The sequence below is a fragment of the Amblyomma mixtum genome, chromosome 3 (genome assembly GCF_055824585.1).
Source record: "Amblyomma mixtum isolate Tamu chromosome 3, ASM5582458v1, whole genome shotgun sequence".
NCBI classification, from domain to species: domain Eukaryota; kingdom Metazoa; phylum Arthropoda; class Arachnida; order Ixodida; family Ixodidae; genus Amblyomma; species Amblyomma mixtum.
Genome location: NC_143014.1, coordinates 92,896,929 through 92,906,234, shown reverse-complemented (window position 1 = coordinate 92,906,234; position 9,306 = coordinate 92,896,929). Strand labels below are relative to the sequence as shown.

The window sequence follows — 9,306 nt, the reverse complement described above, 5'->3', positions numbered from 1 at the left end:
CGGTTCACCGGCGTCACTGATATCTCCGGTGACGCTCCGTTCGGAGGTAAAAAGCTCCCGTCTTTCTCTTGCAATGGCGCTATGTCCTTGGGTACCCGGAGGGCCCGTGGTATGGCCGGCTGCCGTAGCTCCGTCTCAGCCACTGCAATATGCGTTCTGTGCACGTCTCTTTGAAACTGCATTCTGAGCATAATCCGTTAAACGGAAGCGCCCTTCTGCACGTACTGACCCAACCTGTTTTCAAATAATGCTCACATAACGTCTACGCTTCACTCCTTTCTCGTTTGAACTTCGATGGAGGCGAAATTCTAGAGGCCCGTGTACTGTGCGATGTCAGTGCACGTTAAAGAACCCCAGGTGGTCGAAATTTCCGGAGCCCTTCACTACGGCGTCCCTCATAGCCTCAGTCGCTTTGGGACGTTAAACCCCAATAAACCAATAAACCAAACCTTTCTCGTTTTCTTTTTTTTTTTTTTGAGAGTTGTTCCAGGCACCATTGTGTCGAGGACGTTTTATCTGCTCGGTTTGGTAGCGGTTGTACGTGATCTTCTGATTGGCGGACCTTGGCTGGACGGCTGTTATGGTTTATCTTCAGTAAACTCAACAACAACCACTTCACAGCGTCGCGATGTTCCCGCTGATTCGCGATAAGATTCCGCAGTGTTACGGAGCAGCGCACCGTTCAACCCGTTCCGCACACGGCACAATGACCGCACAGGCCGCGTGATTTCCCCACAGTGGCAATCAACCTTACTCGATCACCCCGAGTTCATAGTTACGCTGGATGGCTTACACCTTGCACTGAGTGTAACGTATACCTTCCATTTTAAGTGATCATTACTAGAGAAGTTTTAAATTCAGTTAGTATCGACACATTCTTTTTTAGTCGCTTCATTTTTTTCTCTGAATCTGATCTGTTGTCTCCTTGTACTTGTCACCTTGTCATTGTACTTGTTATGTACGCGCGCTGTATCCATAGTAGGCTCCTATGAAGCATGAGTCAGCTTTCAGGCGTAGGTTTAGGAATGCGCTTTGTAGCAGGCTGTCCTAACCCTCTGTAGTTTCCTGAAAAAGAACCACAATAGTTCCACAGTGCGGCCTTAGTGCCGCTCCGTGTACATCATGTGTTTTATTTAGAGGGAAGACGAGAAATGGTTAAACCGGCCCTAAACGCGGAGGTAAATTGGTTTCACCGCGAAACAGGGGCGCGGCTATGAAGGTCCTCTTCTAAGATCTCTGCTCCTTTTTTTTTTTGCTTCGCGGCGAAACCTACTTTTCTCGAGTTAAGAGTCAGTTTAACCATTTCTCGTGTTCCCACTAAGTACGACACATACAGTACTAGCCTATTAGTACAAGACGACACGTAACCATTGATGCGGATTAAGGAACAAGCTGCACGGACGAGGCTGTTCAAGCTGGGTTTCTGCTCCTTTAATTAATGCGAAACTACAAAGACTGAAGGTAAGGCCCAACGCGTCCTACCAAACTGAAGTAGCGGGATTAAATGGGCCACTCCTTTCAGCCGCAGAGAACACCGCAACGAGGAACGGGCGGGCCGAAACCAATTTCTCGGCGCACCGTCGAGGCCCCCCCCCAACCCGGCTCTCGTCGTCCCAGCTGCGCGGGGTCGATACCTTGTCGCCAGGCAGGTACGCTTTCAGGGCGGCTCCTGCAGCGCAATGCGATATCCCGCTCGCATGCGAGAAACCGAAGATCGTCCTCTCTTGCTCGAATATTACGCTTTAGCAAAGAAGCGTATACTAGTGGGAAAGATCGTCTACAATTCAAACTTCGGAACCCTCCGTGGGGGGGGGGGGGGGGGGACATACGAAACTTGCGTGAGACGTGTCCTGAGTGTAAGGTTTTTATGGCATATCAAAATAAAAAAGGGAAGGAAGTAAAGAACTGAGGAGAAAAAAACTGAGCTTTCTACAAAAGCGTGCGACAGTTACGAAAGAAATAACGAAGGTAAATTTTCGTATTTGAAACCGGCCACTTGGCTGATTTTAATGAGAGGCAGGGCGAGCATTCATCAAAAGCACCAGCTGGATATAAAAGTTGAAAAGGGCGAACTTTTTTAACGGCGATGAATATAGATGCTCTTCGCTGACCTTCTAGCCTGAGCTAAATTAGAAGGAGGGAGCAATAAGAAGCAAGTCAACAAAGCCGTGCATTTTGACAGCTGAAACGGTGGAAGTTGGCCTTTCAGTCATACCACACGAAGCACAAAGGACTCATTGGAGGGCACAAAATAACCGCATACTTTCACAAGACTACAGGAGCGAATGAAAGATGGCTTAGGAGCCGTGGTCTTCATGGCTTACAAAAAAAAAATAAAAGTAAGTGAACTTTCGTGTCGCTTCGGACACTAAAAGAACATTGCGTTTTTTTACGTAAAAGTAGCAGCGCCGGTTTTATAAAAGTGCTTGCAATAAATGAAGCACATACATTTTTTTCAGCTCATGTATGCTTGTTTTTCCCGCGGTTCTAAAAATGCCACAAAAAATATTGCTTTTTTTGTCTTCTTAGATATTTGATACAAAAAGAAAATAGAGCCCCATAACCTCGGCACCTTTTCCAAGAATTTATTCAATGCTTATGTCAATTTACAGCGACTTCCAAACTGCTCTACGCCCAGCCGCAACAATAAATGGCGCTTATTCAGGGAAGCAGAAGGCTCTGCCCAGCACTGGAAACAACGTTTTTCGGGGGCGCTATCTAAAAGTAGAAAATGAATCGCCGATTATTTTCCTCTCACTGTGATCCATGCGACGGCCCAACTTGACGCTCACGCCACTAAAATGAACGTGAGCAGGGCTAGAGCCTTTAATGAGCGTCGTGTGGTCCGATTTTTTTTGTGTGTGGTAAATTCTCATTTGTGCCGCTTATTCTCTTTTCTTTTTATATACTTCATAACAAGTGAAACTGCGACGTGCAGTGTTCCATGTTGTAGCAGTCTGGAGAAGTCAGGAGCGTTGAACTGAAAAAAAAAAAGGACGTCAGCCTTAAATCAAGATAGAAAGCCCACAAGCGATATCACAACTAAATAAATAAAAAGAAAAAAGAGGAACACTTACTTTTCGCATGAACAGCACACACTGCAGGCGGGATGCCACATAACTCACGGCCTTACCAAAACTTACCCCCATCCCGAGAACTGACGCAGCTGAAATACACTGACTGAACTAATTTATCGATGAGAGGCAACAAGAAATACGAAGCCAAAGTACGTTATGCCCATAGCATCCTTGTGACAGTGCGAACGGCTACAATGGCTGACTCCCCTCCATGGGAATTCACGACGACAAACAAGATGACTAAACTTCGTCGTAAAGAGAAGCAGAGAACTCGACCTGCATGTACGGACGAGTCGATTATAGAGACAGGCGGTTGAACAGCAGCCACTAGCCCGACGCACAGAGAGCTAAACGTACATCATGAATACGTATGAGACCATACGGATCCGCTTGTGATAGAACTTCAATAAATGCAATCCGCGATGCTATGGAGGCCATAAGTAAAATAGAGTCTATAACAGAAGCCCATATCTATACGGACTCCTTAGCCGCCATTTAAGCAACTGAAAAGAGCGACAAAGCAAGTGTGTGTAACGCAGGAGATCCATGCACTCAATAAGAAAACAAAGATACACATCCAGATACACTGGACACAAGACGATGCTGAGAACGCTGAGCAGAGAAAAGCCTTACACACCAAGCTCCAAACTCTAATGCATCCCCCACCAGGCTCCCTTTTGACGCCCGCTCCGCTCTCCCCATCTTAGCATACTCCTTAAGGAAAAGTACACGTGCCCTCATTCCCCCGTGCACTTTCTCCCTCCCTCATAACCTAACGAGATTGGAGGAGGTATCCCTTGGAAGGGTCAGGGCTGGGGCGGCCATTACCCCGTCGGTCACGTGCCGATGGGGCTCCGAAGAAGACGCAGGACCCACCACCTGTCCGAGGTGTTCCACACCGGCTGCAGAGGTGGATGTTCGCCTGCTGTTTGTGGACACTTTTGCAGAGGCAAGGGCTTCAAGGACACGGATTTTGCAAGATGCGGGACTAACAGCGACAAGGGAGGAAGATTTCTCCAAGTAACTGACTGTAAACACTAAGAGCAGGATCCTTCCCCGGTTCCTGCACGAAAATACCTTACATGATTTCCTTTAATATACAGCGAACCCAAATTACGTCTTTATGGCAAGTGTGCGAAAAAAAAAAAAAAGAGACCCTTGGCATCAACAATACGAAAGTGGTGGCGAGTATGGCAATAATGACATTACTGCGATTGCAAACAACAAAATAAACTGTTCCGTGGCGTATTTCGCAGAAATGCCTTTTCAATCGCTAGTGCATTCATGGAATGAATTACTCGGAAGTCTTAGTCCTTGACCGTCATCATCATGGCTTTTGACCCCGCTGAAAAATACTCGACAGTGTTTAGCGTTGGCGCGAAAGAACACAGAGGCACTAACCGACTGCAAAACATGAGCGAACACAAGCGCAGCAGTGGATGTCCGGAAGATCATGGTAAGGACAGCACGATAGAAATCTCTCATGAGCGATATAGGAAGGAGGAGAATGGAAGTCGTTGACTGAATGACCCCAGAGCTAAAAATTGTGTCATGCCTAGGATGTGACACTATACGAATTTGTTGCCTTTCGCGGCCATAGAGAAGTCGATTTTTTTTTTTTTGTACCACCAAGCCCTGCAAACGCAGTACCCTTTAGGAAGGTTAAAAATAAAAGAAGCAAGTAAAGAGATAGGCAAATGGTTGCAGATGGATTTTTTTTTTAGCTCAACTCCGCCATTACAAGGCTGCTACTTGACGTCTCACTTAATCGCTAACTGAATCACGTAACTGAGAGACATATGATGTATATGCAGAGAATCTTCTGCCGCCTTGCCCTCTTTTTCCTTCACGAGGAGCATTTGATGCAGCGAGTTTGTAAAGAGACTCCCTTCCCTGAACTGTCAGTAGGACAAGGAACAGTAAAGATAATTCCAACGCTTCCGCTACACAATGCACACGTGTACTGCGGACATAGGGCTATGGTAACGCTTGATCTTTTCACAACCACGCGCAGGCGACTGCTGGCACTCCTGTCTCCTAGAGATCAGTGGTGACGAGTAAACGACTACTGTTATCAGCAACTCGGGTGCATACCTTTTTACAGAGCGTGGCATCGTACTTGGGAAAGATGTAAACCTAGAGCCCTTTTTTCTTTTTCGTGCGGTTTTCGGCAGCATATCTATGGCATTTTGGACGCCAGGCTAGCTTCCGGGCGCTCTGGTGAATTCTTCAGCATTGCTGTCCAGCGTTCGAATTAAACCGCGTGGGAACGGAAAGCCTTTCTTTGCACTTAATAACTGCTGGCGCTGTTTGTTTCCCCCTCGCCCGTGGCGGTACCGTGCGCGTGCTGTGCGGCGGTCCGTTCCGGCGGCCCGGCCGCCCCCACGCAGCAGCAGCAGTGCACGCCGAGCGCAGCGTGACCGCGCGGGGGCAGCGCGCGCGTTGCGTCACAAGCGGGTCCCACCGAGTCGGCGGCCGAGCAGCGGAAGGCGCTCGTCGGACGCGGCGGCGGTGGATGGGGAAGATGTCGAAAAATGAATCGGAAGCCCCCGAGGCATTTCCCAACGGCTCCCCGCGCGGCAACCTGGGCCGGTCAGCCATCCATCTCGAATCCATTAAGCGGGGAAATCAAGCGGCCGCAGACGCGCCGCCGAAAAGCGGGGCCCACCATCTGCCAGCGCCGGGCTTCCTTCGCCCGTTGCGACACTGGAACAAGGGCCGGTCGCCAGGCACCAATTAGGGGGCCGCGCATCGGACGTCGCCGCGCTACCTGGCACGACTCGCCCCGGTGGACGCCTATAGCTGGACCTGGGGCGCTACTGCACAGTGTCCTGGCTCCCGAGTCGGGCACCGGTTCGGCCTCCCGGGGAACCAAGAGGGGGAGAGCAGCAGGGCCCTTTTGGGCCGCACTTATACCCATTCACATCCATGCTAACGACGAGCTCGAGAAGCCAGTGACATTGATAGGTTAGCGATCTTGAACTCGCATACCAAAAGTTTGTCCTTACATTATTATGAGCACTCACTGAATGAGCCGTATACCCAGCACACGAGCTCGTCTAATTAGCCTATCCGCATAACTACGATGATATTGGGTTGGCCAGCCAAAGCGCCTTTCTGTAAAAGTGCTGTCGAAAGATAGTCCTCACGTGGATTTCGACAACATATTACGGCGCGAAGAATAGTGCGATGTTTAGGGAGAAATGAGGTGTGCTTAGCGCGCACTGCACGAATCTGTACGACGAGGAGCAGGCACTGACGAGTCGCCAGTCAACCATAATGCCCTATATCGCACAATGCCCCCCCCCCCCCCCTCCCTCCCCTTGATGATGAGCATGAAAGAGAGGACACTATGCCTGGCGGCACGAATTTCCGTTTTGTCGTTCTCGCCTGGTAAGATCCACACGTTAGCATTATCTGCATCCCCATCTATTCTCTCCTTTCTTTCTTTTTTCCTGCGCTGAATGCACACCTTGAATTTCTTAATTTGAGTTACATGAGTTACATAAGCATACTCTCAATATAAGCGTCATAGCCAAACTGAAAGAAAACACTTTGTCACGCTCTACAAAGTTCTAGTGAACTCTGGTGCATACCTTTTCCAGATACCATTTACGTCTTATGGATGGTGCAGCATACTATGTAGTCTTTCGCATACATTTAATTTTAAACTCAAATTAAATGGTCTGCGGTTGTTATTGAAGAATGTGTTGTCTGCCTTGTTTATTTAAGGCTGTTTCTTCTTTGCTTGTTTTCGTCCAGTGTTGTTTAGTGCACCAGCACTGAAACCCCTAATCTCAGATTTCGCGGATGTCTATCTGTACGAAGCCCCAGGCAGGCTGCAACTTGCCCACCTGGCTATGGACAACCTGCCAGCAGTCTTTACGGCCAAACTATGCAGAACACTTTATGGCAAGACACTCTATGGCCGCAAGTGGGTTCCCACAGGGGTGCGAACGGATCAACTTCGCTGGCCACTGCACTAGACCACTACGTCATCGCCTGAGCCGAACATCCCGCGTGTTTAAATGCCAGTCTCTCACGCTGTGCTTTGCATGTCGTAGTCTTCATCAACTTCCATCCGTGCATAATGGATCCGGAACAAACACACCGCTATCACATTGCCCTGCTAAACCGAGCCTCGAACCGAAACCGAAGTGTCAGCTCACCTAAATCGCATTTGGCTTAACCACCCTAAATCGTCCGTCATTTTTTTTCCTCCCCTGTGCGATGACATGCTTTGAATATGACATAGTATATTCATGCTATGGGCTGCTTTGCTGTTCTTCTTGCCGACTTTCAGAGGGGGTCAAGCTGCATTTTTCGAACTTCTTCACGTGTGTGGTGAAAATAAACTGAGCGTGAATTTATTGCTCTTATCGGTGAAACGAATTTAAGGTTAGCACAGATCGCAAAGCAACGCTTAATCTCCAACAGGTGCCGTGGTGCACAGCTCTGGAGCTCCAGTATGGAGTAAGGGCACCGCAGAAGGAGCACTCCTAATATAACACTGTCCGACATGACTATAGCTTACAATATCTTTCCCGCACTGATAGGCTGCCGGCCCAGCCAGATTCGAACCGATGTGAATTTGGAAGTGGTCCATTTGTTCCGACGGCTATAGTATTACAGTCGACAGATTAATATATGAAAAAATTTAGCCAGCGCAGCCGCAAGTATTCATTAATTCTGCGTTGCATGACAACGCATGCAATAAAATGACGAAAGAGAGCTACGAGTGCGTCTGCAGGGCCACGCTTTAGTTGTCTCCGTTAGCCTTAGTCGTAGCAGTGCTGAGCGATATGCTATTGCGTCGGAGCATATATCGCATGAGCACGTAGGTGGAAGTTAAGCCGAGCTAAGAATCAAACCGTCTTGGTTAACAGCCCGCAGACCAAGGGGTGGAGAAATGGGGCGCCAGCGGACAGTGGCCGAACGGTGCAGCTGGGGCGCGTTTTAATTGGCGCGCGCGGTCGGTTGAGCGCGTTACGCGTGCTGTAGCAGCGGCGCGAGAGACCGCGCAGTAGCTTGGGGCCAGGGGCGCCCCGCGCCCGGACTCTGGCGTTCCACTTTCGCCGCTGCCCCTGGAGGATGCGCGTGGCCGAGACACGCGCCGCCGCTGCAGTGCTCTCCTCCGAATGGGGTTAGGCGCCGGGCGAGCAGCGCGGCGGCTGCAAGTCGGCCGGCGGCACAGAGCCCTCGCCCGATGGCGCGGACGGCCTTGACTCGGCCCGCTCCTCGCCGAGCGTCACAGTTCCCCCGGCGTCGCTACTTCCTTCCTCCGATCACGACCAGATACTTGATCGCTCCGGGCAGCGGAAAAACGCGCTGCTGCCTCTCGCCTGGCGGCTGCCGCTGATACCCCCTCCTCCCCCCCACTGTGCTCCTAGAGCTGCTGCAGAGCCGCAGCACGTGCGTGCACGCAGATGTATGCACTTCTTCGACGCCGCCGGAACCGCGCAGGGGCCGCCGGCTGTGCGATACAGAGAAGGGACGCGGTCAGATGATGTGACGTGGAACCAGCGTTTCGTCTGCGCGACACGTTCTGGCTTTCTAATGCACACAGAAACTGGCGAAAGCAGGCGTACGTGTGGCACGTTGTGGCGGGGGTTACTGCAGGTTCTCGCATCTCGTGGGAGACCTTAGTTGGCGAGCCCAGGTGAAAGTAGAACGTCAGCAGCGAGTTTTTCCCGGTATAGAAGATGGTGTTAATTGATTACATTTGACAGCCCAGCCCATGGTTCCCCGCGCAGGTCGAGCGCAGGCAAGCCAGCCAATCCACTCGCAGAATGTGCATTCCTGAAATAAAATAAATGTTACATGGGATGTTCGTTTCGCTTAATTATTGCAAATAACAGCAGCCTTCACTGGTGATATAATCATAAAGCTGCTGTGGAGAAGCAATGATCAAAATTAAAATTATTTCTAGTACCAAGAAAGGTAGACAAAGTTCCGGGGTGTTTTGCCTAACGAGCTGCTCTGCTGGAGGCGAGGCAAGCCAATGCAGCCCAAAGTGTAACCACTAGATGGGCAAAGGCCAAAGGTGAAAGCGATTATGAGTTTCCCGAACGCTGCCAGCCTTCGCCAGCTACAGTATTAAAACACTGTGACGAGTAGTGCACACAGCTAGAAACAACGGTAACTGGTAAAAATAATAATTTATGAACGGCAGGAGAGGGGGTACGTCTGCTAGACGATGCAAATGTCACATAATTCACAATTCATATTA

The 9,306-nt window shown here is 49.9% G+C and overlaps 1 long non-coding RNA gene across 1 annotated transcript in view; it reads right to left on the bottom strand.

Moving 5' to 3' along the window:
- Window positions 1–2,464: 2,464 nt before the first annotated feature.
- The window catches only part of LOC149350949 (uncharacterized), a 48,937-nt gene continuing 42,095 nt past the window's right edge, over window positions 2,465–9,306 (bottom strand). Inside the window, exons 2-3 of the long non-coding RNA XR_016289476.1 lie at window positions 8,666–8,876; window positions 2,465–2,980 (exon numbers count right to left, since the gene is read on the bottom strand). This is a non-coding gene — a long non-coding RNA (uncharacterized LOC149350949). The remainder of the gene's footprint in view (window positions 2,981–8,665; window positions 8,877–9,306) is intronic.